A 27,995-nucleotide genomic window follows, 5' to 3' on the forward strand; every position below is an offset into this window, starting at 1 on the left:
TGCTTTTTCAGTTGCATTTCACCATTAATGAATACAAAAGCCGATCTGATTAATAACCAGTGTGTTGCAAGCCCCAGCCGACTCAGGAATAAATGATTAGCAATGGATCTTGCTGTCAAAAGAAATGATTGAGGACACAAACTGAATAGGATTAAATTTGACACCAGACTTTTAAATAATCAAAGCAGAAAAGAACCATATCCTGAGCACAACCCAATCACTGACTGAGAGGGTCAGGAACTAATTTCCCATTAAGCAAGTTCATCAACAAATGAACATTTTGATCACATTTTACCACGTTCTTTCTTAATCATTTTGTGCTATTCAGTTCAGGGAGAGGGAGAAGTAGGGAGAAGGAAAGGGCCAGCAGACTTTGGTCTCCCATGGAAACTGCCAGGTATAACTTGCTCAGATTCTCTCAGTACAGGGGGAAAGAGCAGTCCTGAGAAAAGGGGTCTGACACTGTGTGCCCAGAGGCAGCAGAGTTAGCACCAGGTCAGGCACACCCTGTGAAGGGACATAGTATTTATTGGGCACTTTGGTCCAAACTTGGGCTGAACTTTCCAACCTGCCCAGAGGACAGCTCTTCCCTGATCATAGATAGACAACCCCTCCCTAGGTGAGCTGTCAATTTGGCTTAGACTGGTAATATCCCTGTTCCTAATGGAAGTTTCTGGGATTTTTAACAATGTAATTTTGAGAATCCTAATTCATGAACACATGCAGAGATTTGTTGCTTAACAGTTACAAAACTTTTATGCCTGTAAACAGGTGTAAAAAAATACTCAGAAAACCACTTGATTTTTATTTGGTGTCACATCAGCCTTTACTCTCTGATTTCAGAAAACATTATATGAAAAAACAGGACAATTTATAGTGGAGTATCATATTGGAAACCAGCCTAAGCATTGTATTGAGTCTGGTCTTTTTCAAATATTGGACCGAATACATTGTGCCAAATGTTGTACACCAATTAGCAACTCATTCAGAGTTGTGCCATGCACAGAAATCATTTGCCTCCATGAATGATCATAAGGTGTTAAAAAAAAATTAATACTGGAATCCTGGAAGTAAATCCTAGAACTGCATCCCCAAAAGAGAATTATCTTTTGCAGATTGCATGCCAAGCTTTTTCTGAGTTATTATCACAGATGGTGAAAAATTCCCATGGCCTTATACTCATGTTCCTTTTCATTCCAAATGGAGTCCTTTGTGAAATAGCAGCATGATTGCATATGTTTGAACTCTGACTGTCCACTTAAACGTATGCTGCACTTCAGTGGTGTGGTCTCTGGGAGGGAGTGCTAGGCTCTGTTACAGGAGGTTTAGGACAATTTATTTTCACCCCAAGGCCACTGAAACCCTGCCTAGAATTATCTCTGAGAGACTGTGCTGCTAAACTGGAACAGTCAGAGCTGAAACACAGTCTGTCATGCTATTCTTAATCCAACAGAGATGCAAGGTTCACAAAGGCAAGTCTGGTTTCTCCCTGCCCTCTACACCCAGCTCCATGTATCCATCACTTCCCTCAGCTCTCCGCAGTGACTTCTCAGCTCCAGAATTACAGATTTTCTCACAGACCTAGTGGAAAATGAGGCATGGTTGGCTCTGTGATCTCTTGGTCCTTGGACTGATGGATGAACTCAGACAAGATGCTTCAACTCCATTTCCCTTCTGCCTGTGCCCCCTATACAATTGGGAAATGATAAAGGTGAGGTCCACTATCTTGGTGAAAGATCTTCAGTAGTAATCTCAGTAATTAGGATGAGCCTATTTATTGACAGGAAAATCAGATTTAAGGTTATTCAAGTGACTTTTCCTCTTAGACCTCAGATTTTCTTGTAATTATATCAACTGCTATATAGTGCCTGTTTTTACTTGGTGTAGTAGGTATTCAGAATAGTTTGAAAGTACATAGTATCAGAGATCTACAAAAGAAACCAGGAGCTGCAAGTATTCTTACGGTGGGTGTGAAATTTTATATCTGCTAGAAGTTTGGGGATGAAGATACTGCTCACATTTTGCACCTAAGTAGCTGGTGAATTTTAGATGGGATGTAGGGGCAGCTGGTCAGCCTGACTGCAGCTTTTCTGGTGTGCCCACTGTTTGTCATCTGATAGGGACAGAGCTGACTTCCCAGCAGCCCTGCCCTCATCCTTCACCCTCCTGCTGCTCCATGGAGCTGGCTGCTGTGCCTGTGCGCCGCCTACATTCGCAGCTTCTGGGTGACAGCCCATGACACCATACAGGGTAATTTCCCTCAGTTCCCACTGGTGGAGCAGTAGAGATCTGCTGGAGCATGCCTGGGGACTTGGCATTTAATGGGCTTTTTGGTGAGTAGTGATACAAGCCTTATGTATCTGGTACAGTACATGGAGTACGAACCGTAATGAAATGGATCCGTTCCACAAGAAATACAATTTTATGCTTCCTAATTGAGCAATTAATTTAGTTTTGCCTACTATTTCACAAATGTCAGGGGATAAACTTGAGAACAAGTGGTTGCTGTATTTGCATCAGGAACTGAGGGCTAAAGAGTTGTGCAAAATTGGTAGCATACAGAATTGTGTACTACCAATATATATTAATGTTTGGATGGATTTGAATAGAGAGTTAATTTTATTTTTTCACTTACTGATCTGATTTGAATGCCCTCCCAACAGAATAAGAATACAGATTTAAAGTCTTGTCTTCTTTGACTGATCTCTGTGAGTGTCCTTGAAAGTCCTTCTTTATTCTGACTATGACTGTACTCTTTTCCTCTGGGAAACACATATTTTCCTGTAACTCTAAACTAGTAGGAAACAAGTGTCAAGAAAACTTGAATGTTTAAATCAAAATTGATTTGCCCGTCTAAGACAACAGCTATTTCATGTGTGGGCCAAACTATGGAATTTTTGAAAAACTAATAACCAGAAAAATCTGTCTAAAATATTCTCAGTGTGTTTCATCAAAATGATATTAATTTTATCCACTTAAAACAGTCTTGAATAAACTTTATTTCAGTCATAGAAAAGAAGCCAATGTTTTTGCTGAATAAAGTGATAGCAAACTTGTTTAATATGAACATGTACTCATTTACTATTCATTATTTTAATATTACTTGCATCTATTTGTGTAGAAAATTAGAAATCTAATCCAGAAAAGCCCAGAGAAGATGAGACTACATTTTGCTTGGTGTTACATCAGTTCCACACCACTGAGGAATCCATTTTATTTAGAGAGAATGCCCATGAAAGCAATGAAGGCAGTCAACGAGATGCTTTACACAAGTGGGAGGACTCTGATCATGCGTGTCTAAAATGTGCCATAGAAAAGACATAATTGCCCGTTTTATGGCATGTTGGACTTCACACAGAGTCTGCTTCTAGCAAAGAACATTTCTAAGGAATCACATCCAATAAATGAATCCTCCAGGCTCTTGTTCTCAATGTTGTGTGCACTTCTTTGGTGTGAAAACTTCTGTGGAGGCTCCATGAGCTAAAAATTCTCTGAGGTGGTGTGCTGAGAGTCCAGGAAACAAAACCGATAATGTTGTACCTCCTGGCATCTGCACTCCCTCTTGTCTATATTCAAAAATCAATATGTGATGATGTGGTTTTAGAAGGCCCACTGTAAGCAAGTGGCTATTAAAATGGCATTAATAGTGCCTTAGGCAAATTGGTATTTGTTAAGCATATGGATAGTACCATTAGCATGACATATGCCTGGCATCCGAGTAAGAGTCACCAGTATATCACAGGCAGAAGGTGCCCACTTCATGGGTCAGTTCTCTGGTGAAATATATAGAGAGGTAAATTGAAAATAAATAATTGCTGAACCCCGTGCAATTTGGAGAAACTATTTGGTCCTTAGACCTTCCATGTAACCCTGAGACTGAAGGAAAAGCTGCAGTTTGCTGAGGGGGCCTACTGAACAAAAGGTGATGAGAGTGCCTTCATCACACAAATAAAACCATGCCACAGCATCACACCTGTGCTGTGATGAAGTGCCCAATATGTGTGTGTCAGTGGCTCCACAGGCTGTGTTCTGTGTGTTTTGAAACTAAATCTTTCTTCCTCCTATTGACTTCTTGCCCTCTGGTACATTGAGTTGGCTGCCTGAGACGCTTTCACTAAGTACGAAGTCAATTGACTGTAAGTAGTGATGAAGAAAATGTTGTGTGATTAATATTACAGTTCAAGCTCCTCTGATCAGTCACAGAAAGAGCAGTCAAATAAACTCAACTTCATTTCAGAGAATCACACACTGTTAATGGTGGAGAGTCTGTCTGGAGCCCAAAGGGGAAAAACAAGCCACTTGAGGCAAATCTCTCTTCTTTTACATAGAACAAACTGGTTGAGCAGTGTTAAAAGCTGCTTATTGATTTGTGCCCAGTCTGAAAGCCATGCAGTGATGTAAATGAAAATGTGTCAAGAGTCAATATTGATTCTTTTTCTTTTTCTTCTTCTCTTTTTTTAAAGCAAGGCCACCTCACTTGGGAAATGCTGTTAGCTATACCACTAGGTTTGTCAGTAAGTGAAGTAAGATTCTTTTCCACAAGACTACATATGTCCAGAAATCAAATTTACTTCTTTTACTGAGGTAATATGGACAGCATGCTGGGAGCAGCTATGTTCACAAAACTCATTTTTTTGAGAAAATTGTTAGGTGAAGAAAAAGAAATGACAGAGAAGAAATCAAATCTTAGAGAAGATAAATTTCCTGGGCTGAGCTTGCAGTCTAAGTAGACCAATTTTTTCATTTTTAAATCTTTCCTTGCAATAGATTTGTGTAGCAATATAAATTATGTTCAGCAAGCACCAAGGACAAGGAAAGGGTAGAAAGGGAATCCTGCTGTCCCTAGAGGGGTGTGCACTCAGCTGGAGGAAACCTGGCAAGAGTTTCCTTCAGAAAGAGGGTGTCTGCAGGTGGAAGACTTTCAAGAGTCTCTCTTTCACATGAAGACTAGCAGAAGAGAAATGGGTGATCCCTGAAGGGTAATCCAAATACATTATTTGTTGACTTCACACCATGCTTAGTGAGGGATATACAAAGCAATTTAAGGAAATACAGCCAGCTGTTGCCTATGTTTTCTTCCCTGAAGAATCAGATGCAAACTGTAATAACTGCTGCACTCAAAATCAATGCTATAGCTTTTTCTATTAGATTATAAACTGCAACCAGGCTCTTTTATGTAAAAATTCTACCTTGTTAACTCTTAGCCAGTAATATTCTTCCAGGTCTTTGACAAAAGCTCCTTCTCTGTAGCCAAGATAATCTTTTTTCAATCTGTGCCACAGAATCTGGCAACTAATTTCTTACACCTCAATTAGAGGTGACAAGAGGATGTGGCAGACAGCCCATTGCAGCTCTGATCTTCTAAGAATGAGCAGCTATCCACAAGGGAGAGTCATATTTAGTATGGAGTAAGGCTTGTGAGATGTTTTTTTTAATTTATTGGCACCTTTTAGGGTTTTGGATACTTCCACAGCTTCTAGCTTTTCTTCCTGGGCAGAAAAAACGTGCTTCATTTATGGTGGTGGCTCTCTTCTCTTCATTCACCCATCTCTGCTTGCCTCTTTCCCTAAAAGAGAAACATTTCTCCTGTCTCTTTATCTACCCACGAGAAATCATCACCTCAACTATAGTCTTTCTGAGGTGACAAAAGAGCTATTTCAAACTTAAAATAAATAAACAGAGAAATTAAATTCTAACTTGGAGAAGAAACCTAAGTATCACACAGGCAAAATGGCAGTCTTCCAGCTACTGGCAGAAAAAGGTGCCCAAACTAACTGGAGGCAAATCAGAAGTGCAACTCCAAACATATTAAGTGTGTGGAAATGCTCCTATCAATTTCATGTTGCTAAGGTTCAGCTGATTAAAATAGAAGTTCATTTTTAAGCTCCAGCAAATTGAATTTGGGCTTCTATTAAAGACTGCAACTTTATAAATGTTATAAATGGATCCCTGGGCTGATGAACTGAAAGTTGTTCAGTGAGAGACGTACACATGGCTCACACTTTATTTTTCATCTACTCAGATAGGTTTTTGATCCTTTTATTTGCTTTTTTCTTTTTCTTTTTTTTTTACATTTTGTTGCCAAGCAGAATGATAACTATAATGTAAGAATTTTTTTGTGTGTTTTGAAGAAGCACAAGGGTAACAACATCCTCTGTATAGACTTTGTAATTTGTAAATGTAATTTGTCACAAATCTGGAAAGTAAGGCAATACTGATGTTGTTCATCCATTCTGCCTGCTTTGTCAGGCAGCTTGATTTCAATTTTGTGTTATAACCATTCAGATTTATTGTTATTAAAATTCAGGCAGAGGGAGACAGAAGAAGATATAAAACTATTCCACTGCTCGGCTCTGTTCTGTACATAATGTTCAGAGATAGTCACTCAGTGGAATTTCATAACAGAAGAAACTAACAAGAAATATGAAAGGCAAAAGACTCACAAAATGGATGTATTTTATCAATCTGTTTTAAAAATGTATGAATGGGAGCGATCTGGCATTAACTACTTTCCAAACATTTTACTTGTCTCACAATAATGTTCTCTGTGAAAATGATTTTATTTTGTTGGCACCACAATTTCCAGTGCTGTCTCACACTTTTCTATTCTGGGAACAACAACTGAATACGAGTGTCTTCAGCCAGCTTTGGAAACACCTACTTCTTCTGTACATTTTAAGAATTAAACAGGAGAGGGCCTGTAAGTTAGACCCTCTTAGGTGCTCTGGCATTTGAAAGATAGGTACTGACATGCAGAGGATTTAGCTATCATCTCCTGGACTCCCAACTCCCTGGTGTGGTGCTCCACCTTGTGCAGGAACCACCAGAACTAAAAAGGAATGAAACGAATGGGAAAGAAGCATCTGCTTCTGGCCAGACAAACATCTTCTTTCTCTTGACATCCTTGACTGTAAACCCTGCTTTACAAATTGGTGCCAAGACTTCTTTCTCTATTTTATTTATCAGACACAACATTATTTCAGATTTTTCCTTGATATTTCTTTCATTCATCCATTCATTTATTCACCTGGTGTGAATAGAGGCTTGTGATTAATTATTTGTTCTGGAGAAGGACTTGAATCTTGATAGCCTAGCTGAGTGACCTGTTTGTTGGCAGTAATTAACCACAGCCTTAGACATGTTCTGAAGGCACTTACTCTGAACCAGATGACTAGAAAAATGGGTAGAGACTTGTCTTGTTTGAGAATTAAGCTTTAGGAACTGGGGATATTTGGTTTGTGCTAGGACTCACCTGAGGCGCCATCACTTTTCTTTAAGCCTACCCAAAGATTTGTCTTTTCACTGTCACACTTCTGGCATCTCCTCCAACCCATGGAAGGAGAAGTCAGTCTAACACCAGAACAGCATAAAAGCAACAGTTGTAGCTGAGTTCTGTCTGAGCTTTCTGAGATGCTGTTTGGCTTTTTGGGTTATTTGTCAAGACAGTGACCTGACCACATGATGACCTAACATACAGCCAATATCAGAAGCTTCCCCAATGCAGACACAAGCCTCAGCAAACAAAGGAAGATCTCTTTTCCTGGGAGTCCTGCTGGTTCACCTCACCTGGAAGGTGAGGGCTCGCACGCCTCACCAGGCAGGGCAGAGGGAAGAACTCAGAGCAGGCACTGGTTTAAATGGCAAGTAGTTTTTGAAACAGAGAGCAGAAAACAGTCCTCTTTCCCAGCTGAGTGCCCTAATTGCTGCCCTATGGTTGTGCTGTGTCCTGCTCTCTGGTCCAAGGAATCCTTAATTATTTAACGTAAAACAAAAGAGCTTTCTCAGGAGCTGCACAAAGTGCTCTGTCCATCTCTCTGTCTCTGGGTACTGGCATATGCATGTGCATACATAAAGACACCAGCACACAGATGAAGAGGTTGCAATTCTCTTGGGAGGTGAGATATGTGAGTTTGAATCCTCTTAGGCTGGAGGGCAAGGGAGGATTAATTTTGTTTTGTTCATAGTCTTATACTAGAGGAGGATTTCAATGTGGATCTTGAAGGAGGGTTAGTAGAGTGACCTTGGGAATGCTCTATGTCTGGTAGTATTTTGTTAAATGCTAAATTGTTTAACAGGATAGAGGATGATAAGTACGGGAAAAGAGGCAAATCAATTTATCTCAAATCTGTATTGGTTAAACTAATCATTTAAATTATCCCATCTAGGGGCTTTATAAGATGCACACTTTTATGTGTAAGCCACTTGTCTTTTTTACAGATTAAATGCTTTGAAGTCAGTATAATGATATGTTCCATTTCTCAGCATAAGACACAGAGGATAGACATGATAATAGCTTATCTGCTTTTATTTTTGGATTAATCTTTTTGAAATGTCTCCAATATGCAAAAAATGATGAAATAATAGTATGGTTGAAATAGTAGCTGTTCATTTTCTCTGAGAAATCTCTCTGACAAACAATATAAATAAACCTATTTTTTAATGTTCTCTTTATTTCTTCAGGTGATACATTCAGGGGTAAATTTGGAGTGTAAAAGAAGAGGTTTTGCATGCGTTTGAGAAAATAGCATAGTATGTGACTCACATAAAAAGAAAGGGGAAAAAAATTACTCATTTTCCTCTCTCTAACCCAACACTTTAACCTTCTTTAGCACTTTCAAGGAGATGCTTCTGACCTCTTGAATTCAACACAAACTCCTTAGTCATGTATCTGTAAAATGGAAGAGTCTGAGTCCCATTGCTTCAGGAGTGTGACAGAGGGAAGAGGCAGAAGGGAAAGTCTTGTGTCTTGTTTAGAAGAAAAGGAGACAGACATATGCAAGCATATATTGTGTGAATAGGAATATGGATCACACATTCAAAAGCCTTTAGAAATCCAGCCCTTCTTCCTTTTCCCTCTAACCTCCCCATGAAATTATTCTGGCTTTAATCCCGTCCCTCTCCCTTTTATGTTCGGTGGCACAGAATTATGTGACCCTGAAAGGTATCAATTGACATTTCCTTTCCTGCCCAACTCAGATCAGGAGAAGAAACTGTTTGAAAAGTAATGATTATTAAATGGATTTTTAATGCATGCTCAGTATTTTTTGTGAGTGTTCGTGACAAAAGAATTTAACCTGCCTGATTACTTAGGAAAAAAACACAACAAATAAATGTGGTTGGAAACAAGTTAAAATGTGATTTCTAATTTATTGTAGTGCTTAGGAGCATATTTTAACTCAATTTGCCACACTCTCCATGATTACTGTAGACTTGTCAGTGAGAAAAACTCTTTGCAGTGAACTACTTGGATCCTTGCCCCTAAATAAAACAGGTTTTTTATGTCTTCTAATCAAGGATATTGTTTACAGGGCAGATAACTGTTAAGTCTTCTTTCCATTATTGACTACATGATTTGTTTCCTTTTTGCAACTGCATTTAGATGTGCTAAAACCTCTCTTGGCTGTTTCTCATCTTCTCAGTGCCTTGCTCTAATATGTGATTGCAGCTCAGTTATAGCAGAAGAGCTGAGTTCAGCTCAGGCTACTGGTGACCCATGCCAAAGAGCTGTGGCAGTTGTTTTTGCTGTTTGTTTTCTGCTCTCTAACAGAGCACCAAAACATGCTTAGGGAATAGTGTATTATTGGATACTGATATAAAGACTTCATCAGCCTAATGGAACAATTAACTCAACCATTCTGCCGCTCTTGATCTGCAGAATTTTGCTTTAAGATTAGAGTGATAAGGTGAAGATTAACACCTCTGGGTCAGTGGGGCTGATGAGACATGATTTATTAATCCTCAAAGAAAACCTTAATTGGACACTGGAGCACTCTCTTCTTCATTGTTAAACTGCCAATTCCCTGGATAGTCAGAAGAGATGGTGAGGATGATAGACTTACTGTAATTAGATGCACCAAAACTAAAGTAATGATTTTTTCCCCTGGGAACCCCATGTGTTATTTTATTCAAATAAATCAGTGCTGATATTTATGAACACCTGAGAAACATCCCCTACACATGGTCATTGACTACTCAAACATAACTTATAGAAGGGAGCTACAGAACAGGATTCATAAGAATCCTTTGATTTAGAGGAACTGTCTTAAATCCTGGCCTTCAGAGCACAGAGAATTTACTGTGCAAGCAGGTTAATGATCAGGTTGATTTATCCTCATTTTTTTACCAACCATTACTCATTCTTTCATCATGTTCTTTCCATTAAGAGGCACTGATTTATGGGAGGAAGCACTCCTCTAAGGAGTTTGGTAGGTTTTGAAACTAAGTCTTCGAAATACTTTTTTTTTATAAAAGAAGTGTCTTTTTTTGCAGTCTGTATAATAAATAGGTTCATTACAATGCAGCAAGCAGCTAAAGACAGGAGAAAAGTCCACAAGGCATACAATTCTAGCTGCTGTACCTCGGGCTCAGGAAACGGAGCTTTGTGACTTGAGGATTCATTAAGACACTTGGCGTAGTGCAACCCTGATGAAATAAGTTAGCAGTCTCATTAGGGGGTTGGAGCAATCATTTGGAATAAAACCTCCTTTGCTGCATTTGTTTACTCTGTCACAGGAAGCATGTCCTCAGTCAACTGGGATAATCATTGTCAGCATTTTACATAGTTACAAAGCAGGCTAATAAGCCAGATTGTCGAATTATGTCAATCATGTCTAAACATCAACAAACAAATTGCTCTATGCAGATGGGAAATTTGTGAGAAAGCTTAAATATTCAGTTCAATGGGAACAGTGCACACTGCGAGGTCATGGTTTAAGACTAATATCTGGAAGAAAATAACTTTCTACAATGTAGCTCTGAAGTAAGATTTCTGTCTCTATGAAATTATTTGGTGAGGCTTTTCACATTTAGGGCACTGACTGAGGAGACACTTGCATCATTAAGTATGGCATTTCCTACCCTGCTTTTCCTACCCTGACTCTGTAGTCACCACATTATCACACTGGTATATTAGTTGTCTCCCCCTTGCCTCTGCTGAAGTCCTCAGGTTTTATTGCAGCTTCATACCCAGACTGACTTCCAAAAGCTCTAGACAAAGAAGAGATGAGAGCTGAGAAGAGGAGTCAGAATTTTTTCTGCTATAAAAAGAAGAAAAATTTATGTATTCTTATTCATCCCCGTTGGGGTTTGGACTCAACTTTTAGCCCAGCAGTCCTGATGTCAGCTTTCTGAGTGACAAGTGCTTTTGGCACTTGTCATCTTTGCACCAGACACCACCCTAGGGGGGAAGGGCCCTGTTTGTGGCTGGTGGTTGCTGAGTGCTTGTGTGATTTCACCCCTGTCCAGGGTGATACCTAAGGGACAAAAGAATGAAGAGTTTAAAAATGCTATAAAGCTTTCTGAATGCTTAAATAGACTGAAGTGAAGACTGCACGAAAAAAGTAAGATAAAAAGATGTTAATCTGTAGAAAGAGCAAAAGATCTATTAAATTAATCAATAGGTCTTTTACAGTGGCAAATATTATTTAGTTAAAGAAAACAGAGAGAGTGCAAGAAGAATATAATGAGTTTTCCACTTCTCCTAAAAGCAAGGGTTGAGAAGAGCACTTATTGACTGACAAGTATGCTCCTCAGAGAGGAAAATCACATTCTGGAGGGTGAGTCTTGGAGCTGCACTGAAGTTAGAGATTGTCTGCACTGTAGTGTCCCTCAGGAGCATGGCCTTCAACTCACAGTGTTCACCTGGTTAGTAACACTGAAACATAACACACCAAAGCCAGTTTCTGTCCTTCCTCCTATTTAGATGGAAATAGCAAAAAGGAGATATACATTGATTCTCCAGCAACTCCAACTGTGTTTTGACAACATGAAGAATAATGATAAGAAAATAAAATGTACATTGTGGACAGAGACATCTCTCCAGGGTCCCAGGTAATGTGACCTCTCCATTATTGTACATACCAGTGTAAGATACTCTTTACATTAGCTAAGTCCCAAAGGGTTTGATATTGGTTCTGCCCAAGACATAAATTTGATTTTTCAGTCTCAGTGAAATGTAGACTTGTTTGTTTGGGGCTTCTTTACTAATATAATGTGTCTTTAACCAAAATCTTTGTGTTCTGATACTGAACCCCATCACTTTTATGGTTATTCCATATTGATGAATGATTGGCTCAATATTGACCTGTTTTTCCAAAGGCTCACTCAGTGACATGTTTACCTGCATTGCTGTTGTATGTCATACGTATGTTATATGTCATCAGACTTCCTGTGATCCATAGTCATTATCATTTGGGATTTGTTCCTTCATCCTTCATAATACAAAGTGCTTATTCCACATTATATTCTTTCTTTACTAACCTTTCTGAAATGCAGTCATAATCTACCCAGAGTCCAGGAATTTGGGGACTTAGATTTTTCTAATAGCTTTCCCCTGTAGCATCAAAGATTTAACTCCAGTAATATTAGTTATTGCCAAGACTGTCAATGTCACAGTCTGGATCAAGGCGCTCCATAGAATGCCCCTCCTCCTAATTCTGAATGTTCATGGACAATTGCAGGTAACTGCTATTCAACAACTATTCCCTGAAAGCTGGGTGAGAGGAAAGCCAGAAGCACTAAATTAAACTATTAATATAACACACAGGGATGGGGGTGAGCCAACTCAACTGTATCATGCCTCATTTGGCTGGAGTGCTGATGTTATTGGTTTAAAATTTGACCAACTCTCTCAGCTCTTTAGCACCCATAAATGTTATGTTGGAGCCTGATTCTCAAAGAGAGGGAACCAGGGAAAACTTAATCTGCCATCATGAAGAGAGGTGATGAAATTTTCTTTTCTCGATGTGAAGCAGCCTTGGCTGAGCAGGAATTTAGGAGGCCCATGGGGTCTGTATGTGCTAGCAGGCACAGAGGTTCATTTTAACTTCAGCTGGCCTTTTGGGAGAGAATAAATACATAGAGCATCTTTCTTTCCACATAGCTTCATAATAAACTTCCAGAGAAACTTGAGCTTGACAAATCTCACTGCAAAATTTTAATTAAAATAGATCTTCCATTTAAAAAGTCAATTCCACTTTAAGAAAAAGAAACCTTCTCAGTTCCACTTGAATCTCAGCCCCCCTAAAAAGACAAGCCTCAGTAAGCTGTTGAATCTTGTGAAGAAAACACACAGAACCCAACTGATTGATTTTAAAATGCAATCAATTAGAAATCACAGCTGACTTTTTTGATTGGAACTTAATTTGATCTGGAATGGGTTTGTGTCCTTGCCTACTATTAATTAGCAGTAATAATAGTATTGTTCTTCTATGGGAATTTGAAACAGATCTGCCTTCCTATAAGGCAGATGGTTGGTTCAGCTCAAAGCACTCTGAGTCACAGCAGAGGTCTCAGCTCCATTACTCCTGTTAGCTGGCAAGGGAAGGCTTTGATAGAAGAAAATGGTTATCCTGAACAAAGGAAGAAATTGCCAGTGGAATGAGTTTGTCTTTTCAAAGCTGCAACCTGAGAGACATTTACAAGCAGGAGAGGTTGCAGCATTCTCACAGCATTGCAGCTCTCAAGGCTTGGACACTGGGGCACTGCAGGGTAAATGTGTAGGAATGCAGCAGCATAGTGACTAGAGCCCACTGTAGAATTCCAGGTGTTAAACTGGTGTGAAATATCTGATCCACATTTCTGTCTAAAGCATTAAGCCAGACCTTTCTTGGCCAAAAGCAAACTCAATTGCATTATCTTCTGTTTGTTCAAGGGATAAGCCCAGCAGCTGTTCTTGTTGTGTAACATTTATATCTTTACAGAGGCTGCAATAACAGATAAAACATTTGCAGAGGCTCTGTGTGCCAGGGCTGGCCCCTTCAGTGACCTTGGAAGGAGCAGGATGCTCAGCAGGATGCAGAGCCATCTCTCACTGGCTGGAGACAATGGAGCAATGGCTCAATTTTTCTTTCTTTTACATTTACACTGCAGACTAAATGCTAGTCACTTTTTAGTATTTCAATAATATTCAGCTTACAGACTTAATTTCAAAGCAAGTTTTGATATTTTCATAGATGGACAAAAACTGTTAACATTCCTAGAGATAAGAGAGATTGTTTTTTCCTTTTTTTTTCCTTTTTTTTTTCCTTTTTTTTTTTGCCTGGCACATCAAAGGGTGCAAAAACATTCATACATCTGGTTTCTCTAATAGACCTTGCTAGAACTGTGAATGTTTAGGATAAGGAGTGTGAATGTACATGGAGTGCTGGTATCTTTTTAGTCAGCTCTGCGCTTCACACAGCAGTGTGAATAAAGCCTGAAGTTGGGCACTGTGTAAACTGATGTGAGATGGCACCTTTTGGGATAAGTCAGGCAGAATGAGACTTAGTGCCAGTTTTATGTAATACTAGCCTAAGAGTCCATGTAGAAATCCATGAACTGTGGATATAAATAGCACAGGGAACCCCTAGGGATCTCAAGGTGGGCAGGTGCAGGGAAATGCCCTCTCCCTGTGTCTTACCAGTTGTATGGCTCATCCCTGGTGGCCCAGGAGCATGGGTGGATTGGGCAGGAGTCTCCCATCTTCTCCATAGGACAGGCTTTCTATCAGCAGGAAACTGGGGAGAAGCAGAGAGCAGCAGGGAGCAGTCACCCCATAGCTGGGAATCAGCAGGACACTTGTACTTGCCTGAATGCCTTGCTCCAGAAGTCACAGCAGCACCATGGGAATGGTTCCTCTGATATGGGATAGTTTGATAAATCTGCTGCTGCTACTATTTTGGCTTGTTTTCTGCAAGTTTAGCTGGTGAGGGTACTGAAACAGCAACTGTTAGAGACAAAAAAACTATCTTCTAGGGAAAAAAAAAACTTCTACAAACACAAAGAGGAAGGACAAAAGTGCATATATTAAACTTCAACTCCACAGTACTTTTATTTACTTACTACATACATGTGCTTTATAAAGTAGAATTTAGTGACTTCCTTCCTTCACCTAATACAACTCAAAGACATCGGCAAATACAGTCTGTCAGGCAACTATTAAATAGACAGCATTAGGACCATTAACTTGGAGGTAAGAGGTGCTTTTTCTCATTGCACACTCTCCAAAAGTCTGGTTCTGTTGATAATAACAACATGGACACTGACATCATCACACCTGCTTGGATTCTTAGCTGTGATCTGTACTGCAGAACCATTAAATACATTAAATTTAACCAAACACAGAAAAGTGCCTGCCATTCTCAAGAATGAGGATTAACCCAAGAAAGTAATACAGGGCATTAGTATATTAATGCACACAACCCCCACAAATATAGTTAGAAACAAGTAAAGTGGTTAGTTAGAAGCAGGAATGTTCATAGAGTCATGAGAGAAGCATCTTCAAAGACTTAAGGATTAAAGTGAACCTGCAGAGAGGACAGAAATTTGAAAGACATCAGTGAATTAATCCGCAGCTGACATTAGCAAAACAGAGTTAGGTAATGCTGTAACATCGTTTCCTTTTTCTAGGCTGTGATCTTGTGTTTGCAGAAAATGGGGCCTGTTGCAGAGATGCCAGGAGGCAGATTGTTTGCCTGAGTGGCTGTCAGCACAGGGGAAGTTGTGGCACTGCCATCCATCCTCCATCCTGACAGGAGCCCAGGTGGGGCTGTGCCACTGCCCTGCAGCACAGGCAGCTCCATCAAGTGTCTCCCAGCCAGCTGTTCAGTGTGGTTACCTCCTCACAGACTGGAACTATTGACCAGATATCACCAGGTCCTCTTTGCACAGCTAGACAGAAATGACCACCAGCCCACTCCCACTAGAACATCCCCCTTTTTTGCAAGAGGGCTTCAGTCAAGGAGCCCTGAGAAGGAGCAGGAAAGGGATGAACTCCAGTGTAAAGTAAAATTATTTTGGACTGATGTAATTGAGTCTGCTCTTATATCGAAGAGCGAGGACAAAGGTTTCCACCAGGCTAAGCTATGATCTGGCTCCTGTGTATTATCATATTCTTTTACCTGTAAAGCTACCAATATAAATTGTTAAATGGGAATCTTCCTGGTAGCCTGCTACCTGGTAATTATATCAGCAGAGCAGGGTGAGAGATGGCAGGAAAGAATGTAAGTGTGTTATGGGAATAACAAAGGAGGAATTCAATAATAACAAACATTTGTTTAAGAACATATTGTACATTTGGGTGTGAAGAAGGACTAGTCTCTGTTTTACACATGGTAGGGGAAATAATTGAGAAGGTGTTCCATTCAGACGTTATTGCAACTGGGAAGTTATGAAACAGTCTCAAAAATTAACTCAAAGGTAACAGACTTATGATATTTAAAAAGAGACCCTTCTCTGAATTTAGCTAGCAAAGTACATAATTCACTGACCTCTAATGATGTTAAAGAATTTTTTTCCTATTCCTTCTTCCATGACAGAGAGAAAGAGAGACAGAGATAGAGAAGAAAATAGAAATATTTCTTAAATTAGCTTTTTTTACATCCTTTTTTGAAATGGCAGGATGAAAACAGTAATGAGGATTCAAGGTCAAAAAGAATTCTGTCCACATCTCAGTCCTTCTCACATCATTTTGAAGAATCAGAGCTGAATAGAGGAAGAATGAACTGATTTCTTTTAAGTTTAGTCATTGCAAATGCAAAATGAATATCATTCTACAGATATGGTGCCAGAGGACAACACAAGCTAACAAAATAATGGTAGTCCAAATAAATAATTTATGCACCATATCAAAAACTGAATGAGATAAAGACATAGAGAGCACATTTGAAAATTTGGAAATTGCTCAAAGCTTTTCCTCCAGTGTCTCCCAGGAGGATGAGCATGGAGGACTAATACACTGTGACTGTGTATAATTCATAAACTTTCCCTCATTTTTTGATTTTCAGTAGTTACAGTTTATAGCTAACAAAGGAACAGAGTGGAAAAATCCTGGTGAGAGTTGAGAGGAGAACATAAACCAGCTGATTCCTCCACTTAGTCTATTCATAAAGGGCATCTGTTCTCATCCCAAACTGCACATATATTTGCCATTAAACTTAGTACATTGAGAACAGAAAAAAAGCCTTCTACTCACATCCTTATGTCTACTTTATATTTATATTTTTATGACAGCTATTGCAATGTGAAATTAGAACACAAAAATCCATTTCCAGGTGATTTGTTTTAAAATTATTCTGTTGTGGCTGTTGGTTAATGTTCAGACCGGATTTCTTAGGGATTCATTCAATGGCAGCAGAGCAAACTCAGAGCAAACTAGTGAATGCTATCAGAAGGCAGTGAGATATTTCTGGATGAATTACATAGAATGAAACCTCCCCCACCCACAACCACATTGGAAAGATGTTTCTAAGTTAAAGAAATCGAAAAGTTACATTCAGATAAGATTTGCCTTGAAAAGATTTTGATGGTCGCAGCAATGTGAAGTCACATTCTGAAGAGATATGGCAGGCAAAAGGGTTGTTTTCAACTCTGCATGTCAGCAATTTGTAACAGATTTTATGAACAGCACAATTCAGTTGCACAACCAATATTTCTTTCTATAAGATCCCTTGGAGTTTTAATTTTTTAACCAAAAACAGAAGATAGTGTCCTGTGGCTTCCTGAGGGAAACCCTCTGCCTCCTACTCCGAGTAAACAAGCAGAGCCCAGCACATTTCTCAGCTGCATGACAAGTTTCAAGCTGCTGGGAGGCTGAGAGGCCCCCAGCCTCTGCTGCCATATGTCAGAGCAAGCAGTGTCTGCCCTGAGCCGTCACAGCAGACGCGGTGGAACACCAGAGCAGGAATTTCCACACGGCTTCCCACCATCACCAAACAGGCAAAGAAACCACGCGGCGCTCTCAGGGCACCTCTGCAGATCTGTTGTTCTGCGGGTGGGTAAATGAGAAAGAAGGTCACTGCTAACAGCAAGCTGCAGAAGTGACTGAGGGGAAGCTGCCCTCTGATTATCCACTGTGCTCTGAGCCCAACAAAAGGGTTCTCCCAGTTCCTCCCTGTGGTATTTTCTGGGGTACCCTGTGGCAGGAAAGATGAATCTGACTCCATGTTCTTAGAAGGCTAATTTATTCTTCTATGATATTATATTATATAAAATAATGCTACCCTAAAACTATACTAAAGAATAGAGAAAGGATACCTACAGCAGGCTTAGCAAGATACTAATGAAAACTCGTGACTCCTTCCAGAGTCCCTGTTCAGACACAGCCTGACTGTGATTGGTCAGTGAGTAAAAACAATTCACATGTTGGATAAACAATCTCCAACCACATTCCAAAGCAGCAAAACACAGGAGAAGCAAATGAGATAATATTGCTTTCCTTTTTCTCTGAGGCTTCTGAGCTTCCCAGGAGAGAAATCCTGGGCAAAGAGATTCTTCAGAAGATATGACAGTGACACCTCCCTGCCTGTCCTGTCTGCCTCTGAGAGCCTGTTGTTATGTGAATGTTGTTTACTTCATTAATTTCCTCCTGCCATCAATTGATGAATTAATTATTCATAAGTAAATTTATAAATTATTCTACTAGTTCTATTGATGATTGAATAATATTGACCATATAAATTATTCACTCTTCTTTTTCTCCACCAAATGACAAATAAATTATTTGTGAGTATTGTTTTCTTCATTATTAGATCAACTCTTCCATCTGTTGAGACATTCATAAGATATCACTCACCCTGATAGCTGTAAAATTTGTAAGCAGGACCCTTTAGGAACTATGCTTTCATGGACAAACAGAACTAGTTTAACTTTATTGTATACTTATATGGCAGTTCCTTTATATATAAGGTCCTTTCTTTACATATAAGATCCAGTTTCTTTAAATATAAGGTCCTTTAGAGCATGAGGTAGTGTTTTGTATGTTTCACAGCCAAGTAGACAATGTGCTGAGATATTTTGAGTTAATTCTCACCCAACCAAGACATTTTGTAATTGTGAAATACTGTACTGTAATTTTACAGTTGTTACAATTTGTACTGTAATTTTACAGTTTTCCATATTTGGACTTAATATTCAGGGTTGAGGCTCTAGCCTTCCCTTGATCCCAAAAGGTATCAGGTTGTAGGTTCTGTAAAGGAGCATCAGGAGCAAAGCCAAACCAGAGATACCTTGACAAATTACCATTACAAATGTGAACTGCATAGGCCAGTTATTTCAAGTTCCTGGATAAACTACATGAGTTTTCCATCGAGATAGATCCATGCCTTCTGTCTCTTTCACTGATTCACCAGTAACTATTTGGCAATCAAGTGACAGCCTCTTCTAGTGGCAGCATTTCTAGCATATTTTACCATGCAGACAAAATATGTCTATATCCAAAAATATGAACAGTCCATGTGGTTATGATGGCTTAGGGAAAAAATCAAAATCAATTTTAAAAAATGCATTTCTAGGAAAGTGATGTTAAGCCACAAGCACCCACAAAGAAAGGACTGCATCCTCTCTGTTCCGTGAAGCCCAAGTTGAATTAAGTTCATCAAGACAATCAAGCTGCATTAACATGAAATCAATATGAGGATCATGAATAGTATGCTGAAAAGTAATCTCTAAGAAATTGCTCGGAAAGAGACAGAGAGAGGAGGCATCTCATGCCAGCAGAGGAGCAGCCCTTCAATAATTTTCCTGGTGTGAGGGCCAGCAAAGATCAGAAACACACACCTTTCTGCTGGCATTTGCTTGAGCCCGAAACCTGTCAGTAAAGTATGTGCAAAGACGTTTTGGTTGACTTTTTATGTTCTTTTTTTAGAATTTAAAACCATGAAGCAGGCTGGCATATTTGCCAGTCTGAGTACATGTAAGAGAGTGAATGGAGACCAAAACTACAGCTCAGGCTGCCCAAGGGGAGGAAAATGAATAAACAGGCCATACCAGAACAAGAGGACTGCCTAGTGACTAGAGAGCTCATTTATGGGGAACTCTCCAGCACTGGGCAGCTCTGTAACACCATAGCACTGTAAAAGCTGTTTCTTCTTGTTTCCCCTTTCTTTTCCACCCAAATGATCTGTGATCTGTCACAGGTTGTCCCTTAGAACACGTGCACAGCAGAAAATCCCAGCTCTTTCATTTTCAGAGAAAGCTGTTAATAGGTCTGCCTCTCTCACTGAGGCACACTAACAAGTTCTTGTCTAAACTGTCATTAATGTTTTCACTTGGATTTCCACATTAAAATTGTCAGCACTTCAGAGGGAAGTGTTGTGGTCAGGGCTTACCGGGGAAGCACTGAGACTTTGCATTCTGAAAAATAATGATCTCTGGGGTCAAGTTTTTAAATTCTGTTTGTCCCTGTTCTTCCAGCAGAAGCCCCATGGGATACCCATACACAGAAATAGACAGAAAGGTAGGACAGATAAAATGGGAAGGTGGTAAAAGTGTGCCTGAACAGAAGTGGTGTATTGAGAGAGCTGGAATGGAAGAATGCCTTTAGCAGGTCTGTCCAGAATGGATATGAATGAAGCACAGTTACATTCCTCAAGGGCAGAGAAAAGACCACTGCAGTAGTTGGGATAAAATGGTGAAGGGAGCACACAGGAAAAACTTAGACTTATATAGGTGGGTAATGGACTGAATCTTTGGGACAATTATGACAAAGAAGTTATGAAATTTAGCCTGCATACGAGATTACAGAGAGCAGTCTGAGCTGGTCATGTTTCAATTAAGAGCCTGAGCAAATGACAGAGATGCTACTGATCAGAACAAGCGTAGGTGCTCCATATTAGACAGTGTGATGTCTATTCATCAGCAATGGGATAGTTCAGAATATGAGTTTGGAGAGGAGAAAAGAGATGAGTAAGTGTACAGTATAAAGATATGAGCTGCACAGAGGCTTAGGGGGTACTCTTATGCAATGATATTTTTTCTCACTGGGAGTAAAAGCCAGGAGCAAAAATCTACTGAGATGGATTTACTGTAAATGCGGTGTACTGTCAAAATATATTTGCAGCTCAGTTAAGTTTTTCTGTTAGTTTCCCATCAATGCTTTTGACTCCTATTAATGTTCTGAATTTAATTCAGTTTTGCTGCTTTTCTGAAAGCAAGTCACCAGAAAACAGAGCTGCAAAAAGCTGCAGAAGGCCACATATATTTTGCCCTATATCTAAGAGAAATTGAATTTAAATTATCTGTCAGTTTCAGTTAATTAGGAAACATTCAAACAACCTTTCATATGTCTTATTTCAGATGTGATATTATTTAGGAAAGGGTAATTTTTCCAAGGAAAAAAAAGGAGCGAATCTGTGGACATGATTCTTAGTGAAAAAGAACATGTCAAAATTACTGGTATGTGACAAAAGGTAATTTTATTTCACACTAAATCATATTAAGCAATAACTCTCTGCCTTATCCTGTTCAATGCAGTGAAACTGTTCATGATGAGGACTGGACCCTAAAGGAGGGACAAAATAAGAAAGCTCTGGATATCTACGTGCTTACCTTTTTCTCAGAGGACTCATAATCTTCTTCTTTAAGATTTTCCCAGAGCTGAAAAGCAAACTGCTTATTCCTAGCATTACACTAGTACTGGCCTCTCTTTATGATTTCTCTTACAACTTTTGCAGTCATTGCTTCCCTCTTCCATGTCACTGAATTTTTTCCTCAACTTCTTTTTTCCTGTATTATTGTTCCTTTTGGTTGCAGTTGTTTTAGTGCCATCTTGAAGAAACAAGGCTGGTATTGTCTTTTAAAGACTGCGAAATTATTATCTATTGTAATCTCTATATAACCATAACTGCATTTCCACAGGTTTTCTACCTTAGTATCATCAGCTCCACCATTCCTGAGAAACGGAGCAGACAAGGAAGGTGATCATTTCAGGAAGGTGATCATTTCAGAAGAAGAGGAGGGAAATAGATGGGGAAGTACCATTAATCCGAAGAAAAGGGCCAACCCTATCAGATTAATCTCACACTCTATGAAGAGCAGTATTAGGTAATATGCTCAGGATGCTGGCAAGGAGACAGGCATCTGTATTTTGGACCAATGAAGTCCTATTAAGATCTATGTGCTTGGAAATGTTCCTGGAGCACTGTAACTAAGTGTGGATCATGGCAAGCCAGCCATCGTTGAGCAGAACGCGGCCGCCCGCCTCGGCGGCTCGGATGCAATAAGGCAGCTTTCCTGAGCAGATGTGCCTGAGACCTCAAGGGCATCGAAGCGCCTGAGATTCCTAGCCGCTATGACAATCTGGCAGCAGATCTGTTTGGCACAGGGCACCACAAAGTCAATAGCAAGCTTTTGGAGTCTTTTCTCTCTTCCCAACACCATATTGCTCAATGTCTTTCAGTGAGATGCAAAAGGAAAAAAAAAAAGGGAAGGGTCAGGCTGAGAAAGGAATGTGATAAAGAGCCGGTTATGGCCTTCTGTACTGTTGTCACTTGACACAGCAGCTTCCTAGAGATAGCACAGTTATGGGTAGATGAGTCTCCAATGTGTCTGAAGTGAAATGTCCTGTGGGCAGTGGACTAAATAAATAGTCATTACCACTCCATAGACTCGAGAGAACACAAAAATCTGGCTATCCAAGCCAGCCCCGATGGGGGATTATGAGTTACAAATACTCTTTCAGCACTGATAGTGTGCTGACTTCTGAGAAATGAACATAAATGAACATATGTTTTCTTTCTCCAGAAAAGCTCCTAGACTCTGAGACCACCCAAAAAATCAGCATCTGTATCCATATACAGATGCTGATTTTTTGGGTGGTCTCAGAGTCTAGGAGCTTTTCTGGAGAAAGGCTTTCACCACTTCTTTACACAAAGAACTGGCTTCAAAGGGAGCTTAAAGGCAGTCCTAAATCTCAAAATCTACAATAGCTGACCAAAAAATTGGGTTATTGTCACAGCTGTGGCATAACAGGATAGGAAATCTTTATGTTGGAGTTTATCTGCATTATTTATTGTTTTCTGTCAGCTTTGCTGACATTTTCTTCTCCACTCTTTCAGTCAATATGAGTCATGAGAAGAAAAGGACAGGTCTAGTACACAGGGACACTTATATGAATCTGTGAATTTCTTCCATGTTATACTTCCTTCTTTTCTTTATTTGAAACTTGAGTCAAGCAAGTGTGCATTAATCTTACTTCATCCCATTTCAGTCTTATGCTATAGAGAAAAAATTGAAAACTTTAATTACTCATGAGAATTAAATTTCTTTTTTATATTAAAATATGAACCATTAAGGAAAATATTTTAAAAAAAATCCAAGTTCCTTTTCTGCAGGGTCAGCACTTTATCATTCCCTAAAATATATGGTATTTTCAATTCTTTCAGTTCCCATTATCCGTTTCATTTTACTGTGTCAAAAAATTGAAGCATTTTGTCTCTTCCTAGACTATTCCATGCTATTAGGAATGAAAAATCCTCTCTCTAATGAAAAATCATGTTCTGTTTTATCATGATCATTCTAGTTCTTTAATACTGTCCATGTGGTGCAATAGTTCTGTTGCAATTAAGGAAGCCGCCAAAGCATAGGCTATGCGGAAAAAGCACAGCAGCACTGTGTCTTTTCCTTGCTGCTTGCCCAGTCCTTGCTCAGCAGTGAGACAGAGAACAGGGAGTGGGGAGGACCTGGAGGAGAAGCAGGAGCAGTAACATGACTGGCTCCTCCAGGCAGACCATGACTAAGATCATGAGCTGGTGACAGTACACACAGTTTGAGGCACAAATTCCCTCCTTTCCCAATCACCGTATGATTTCACACCCCAGAAAAACTCCAGGTGCTTGATTTGTATGAATTTCAGTGACAGTGAGAAATGGAAGAAACTGTAGTTAACATTCAAGAGACATAATGCAAATGTTCCCAGTGATAAGTTCCCTGACTTGTTTCCTGTCGCTGTATTTAAATCTCCTATAAATTCAAAAGATCTTTTTGCAGTGTACGACAACAAATATTTGTTGGTCAACAGCTGACCCCTGCTGGTGTGAAAAATAATAATAATAAAAAAACCACACCAAACAATAAATACTAATAAAAAAAACCTACACCAAACAATAAATACTAATAAAAACTACACCTTATTTATTATTTTTCCAGCCTCCTTTGTGCATATTTGCCTTTGGCTTGTACTTCATTTTGATTAATCACTTAACTCTATCAGGACTGCATCTCTACAGCCTGTTTGCAAAAAGAAAGGATGTTGTTGTTGTTGTTTCTTATACTTCCATCCATAATCAACCACATGCTATTCATTTATCTATAACATCTTCTCATGTCTGCTCCATGTGTCCAAAAATTTCCCTTTGATCATTTGCAAACAAGTTCCTGGCAATTTCTTGTTTCATTGTCTGTTTATTTGGAAGTGGTGATGGCAGCATATTATCTTTTCTGTGCTTCTGCACAATTCAGATTTTTATCAGTAATGCCATCAGTATGCTTCTTCTTCAGTTTTCTCCTACTCATTTGACTTTCCCCTAACTTGAGCCAAAAATTAACTTTTACAACAGCTCACAAAAAATTTACACTATTTGTCCTGCATACCCACTATCTACCTTTGTACATGATCCCTTAATCTTGTCATGAACAGTCCATCTATTGTTCAGTTACTATTATCATCAGAGTTCTACATAGCTGTACTGTCTTCTCTTGGCAATTCACTCAATAACCTTGGTCCTCTCCCAAGCAAAATGGGAATGTAGGGAACAGGGTTAAATGAGACATTCATATCAACACACTGGTAAGGCTACTTTCTAATGTTTCTTTATTGAACTGTATCATGACAGTCTAACAATTCAGATCAGATGTACATCTGAAATCACAAACCACATTTTACTTTTAATTTACACAGGATTTCCAAACTACATTTTTAAATTTACATGATGTTCCACACATTTTAATAAATCATATATTCAGTAATTTGTGTTGCTCTTTGTGCATTGTGACTCTCTCAGATAGCCAGGGATGAACTCTCTTGTATGCATATTTAACTAAATTGTCCAAGACAGATATTTCTAATGTAAGCCCACTGGAGCTGTGCAACAGGGTCTTGTCATCTCTTTGGGTGGGAGGCTCCACATTCAGCATCCAGCTACTGGGAAAGTTCTGCCTGCAGCTTTCTCCCAACCCTCCTCCCACTGGTCAGCAGCTTTTGTGACAGTTCAGCTCTTGTCCCTAAAAGAGAGCAAAATTTTTTTAAAAACACCCTTATTTGCCTCAAATAACTGCTAAAAGTCTTGTCACTTTGGATTATATTTTATCTTGCCTTCCAGCTTCTTGTAAAGTTTAAAAGTATGCATTCCTAACAGAAAACTTTGTACACCTGATAATACTTCCCAGAATTTTAATTTCTTTCTTTTCATTTCTTCTTTCCATTTCATTTAAGTGTTGCTGTGTTAGTCTCCAGCAACATTTTTGCATTAGGGAGCTTCACCTTAATCACATTCTGGTTGTATTAACTCTGGGTCTTAAATAGAAATGTTTTTTCAATCCTCTCCTCTGGCACACAGAGCTGTCTCAGTACATCCATTGCAAGGCGTAGCCTTTTCTGGAGTCAAGATATAATTTCTCTATGTTTTTTCAAGAAAAATTTAACATCTAGGGAAAGTTTTATTGAAATAATCTCTCTGGAATAAAACTCCTTCCATGGCCTTTAGATTACATGCTAAAAATGAAAACAAAAATGAAACAAACAAATAAATAATGCCATCTTTACGTTTCTAGTGTGTGCTCAATACTTGCCATTCTGGGAAAAAGTTTTCTGTACTTAGGCACGTGCAAATATAAAACTGGAACTGGTTTGGGCTTTTTTGGTTGGTGGTTTTGCTTGATTTGCTTTGTTTGTGCTTGTTTTGTGGTTTGGTTGGTTGGTTCTTTTTTTGTATTGACTCTAATTTCAAACATGAATATTGAAGTCATGAGGCCTTGTAGAACATATTTCAGGAAACAGCTTGCCATTAATTTGATTTTGTTGTGGCCTGATGACCTCCACAGCCCCACTAAGGTTTGCAGGCAGGACTGAGGTGGGGTCCAAGAGCCTGTACAAAGGAGAACACATGGAAACCACTTTAGTTTAATGTGTAGAGGGCTGAATAAGTATATGTTTTCTGAGAGACAAAGTTCATTGCTGTAGCACTGAAGTGAAACCTTCATTTGGAGGGAGCAGCATTGAAATACCTAAAACTTGGTACCTATGAAAATTCATCCCCTTCTTCATGTCCTTCTCTTTCATCTTTTCAAGTTAGATAGTTAAAAGAATAATTAGCAGTAACATATCAACACAGAGGTGCAGCATTTGTGCATTTTTCTTAATAGTTCAACTTTGGCTACATATTTTCTACCTTGCTCAATGTATAGGATTCCTCATTTATGCATAATTTTTATGAAAAAAAAAGTATATTACAAAAAGGTAAAAGTTTACTATATAGTTAAAGCACTAGAAAAGAATTATTTCAGACTGAATCTCACTGGTGTTACAGGTTTTCTCTGTGACCTTGAGCAAATCACTTAATCTCTCTGTACCTCTACTCCTCATTTATTTCTTAAAGGATGGTAATACTTCTTCTGTCTCTCTATTTACATTGCAAACTCCTTTTACTCTGTGTTTTGTATTATTCTTTTTGCAATAAAGATCTTATCTAAGAATTCTTATTATAGAGTTGCTTTTATCTACATAAAAAACAATATATTCCAATATATTCTGTATTATTAGTTATCCTGCATGACAGGCTATTCTGATCTGTGACCTGGCTGTAAAAGGAGTTGTAATTATTGCACCAGAAGTGCTTTGGAGACCAATCAGACTCAGAATTTCAGCATTGCATGGCTCTTTCACCAAGAGATGGTGGGTTGTAATTAGAAAGCTTTCTCTATAACAGTAAAATAAATGTGCTTCAGGATGTCTCTTCAACCACACTTGAAGAAAACCAGTTTGGAATGACCTGCATCTGCACCTTTAAACACAGCCAGCCCTGGGGCAGGCAGGCTATTGAATGCTGCCTGCTGGGAAGGGTTTCCAGCTTGTATTATCTCCCTGACTGTATCCTGGATTCTAAAGAGAGATTTCTGGGCCAAAAATTTAACATAATGAGCAGAAACGGAAAGAAATGTTTTCAGGCTGTGTTTAGCAATGGCCAGTCAAACCTTGCATTCTCACTGAAAATTCTGCCTCTATATATAGTTTCATGCCTATAATAATGTATCCCAGTCTTGCTTTATGTAAATCTCAAGGCTGGAAAAGAAGAAAATGTGCTGCAAAAGAAACTTTGCTGTAGTAAAACCTAAGAAACTTGACATCAAAAATTGTTCATAATAGGTCCAGACAAAATTTGGGAAAAAAAAGTTTTTGTTCAAACTACTACATAATACAGTAAATATCCCCTGGTAAAGGGAATGAGACTTTGGATCACTATTTCAGGTGATAACAACTTATATTTTTTTAAATTTTTTTTTTTTTTTTTTTTTTTTTTTTTTTTTTTTTTTTTTTTTACCATTTGGTGATGAGAGCATTCTTTTAGGTAGATAGGTAGATGGTATGGCTTTACCCCTCCTGAATCAGTGAGAGGATTGAAACTTAATTCTCCTGCATACCTACAAGAAAGCTCAGAACTGTTACAGAATGAAGAACCATGTCATCTTTGACTGTTCTCTGAAAGGAGGAGCTGATCTTTCTCCTCAGTTCATGTAAGAATGTATTAGGAATCCAGGTCTGAGTCTCCTAAAGAGATCTTCACAGATCACACATGTAATCCAGCCCAGAAAATAAATGTAATGTTTGAGGAAGAGTCAAACTAAAGACAGTTTTACTCAGCACTTCTTTCTACCTTGGCTGGGAACTTCCTAGTTAAATCCTCTTGGCATAAGGTCATGTATTTTTACTCCTGACTGCCTCAATAACTATAGTATTTGAGTACATCAGAAGAAGAAATTAAAATATATGCTTTGCTATTGCTAAAAACTGGAGATGTAGGCATGCATGATTCCATGGTGACAATTTGTGTCCCAGCAGGTCTTGAGGTGACAGTCAGGGCTGGTGTCATGCAGGTGAGGAGCTTAAATGGCTCTCCACAGAACAGACCGAACTGATGCCCAGCACAGACACAGCTGATAGAATACACTAATGCTGAAAAAACATTATTGTGCCCACTCCCGCTACCTGCTTCCCAGTTCTGTCACAGTTGACTTGCTGGCATGAA

The 27,995-nt window shown here is 39.0% G+C and overlaps 1 protein-coding gene across 2 annotated transcripts in view; it reads left to right on the forward strand.

Annotated features, from left to right (window-relative positions):
• Positions 1 to 27,995, forward strand: part of HS3ST5 (heparan sulfate-glucosamine 3-sulfotransferase 5) — a 193,039-nt gene that overhangs the window by 157,458 nt on the left and 7,586 nt on the right. The window lies entirely within an intron of this gene.

Source organism: Melozone crissalis, unplaced genomic scaffold, assembly GCF_028551555.1.
Source record: "Melozone crissalis strain CALT ecotype California unplaced genomic scaffold, PUWL_Pcris_2 ptg000027l_1, whole genome shotgun sequence".
In the NCBI taxonomy this organism is placed as follows: domain Eukaryota; kingdom Metazoa; phylum Chordata; class Aves; order Passeriformes; family Passerellidae; genus Melozone; species Melozone crissalis.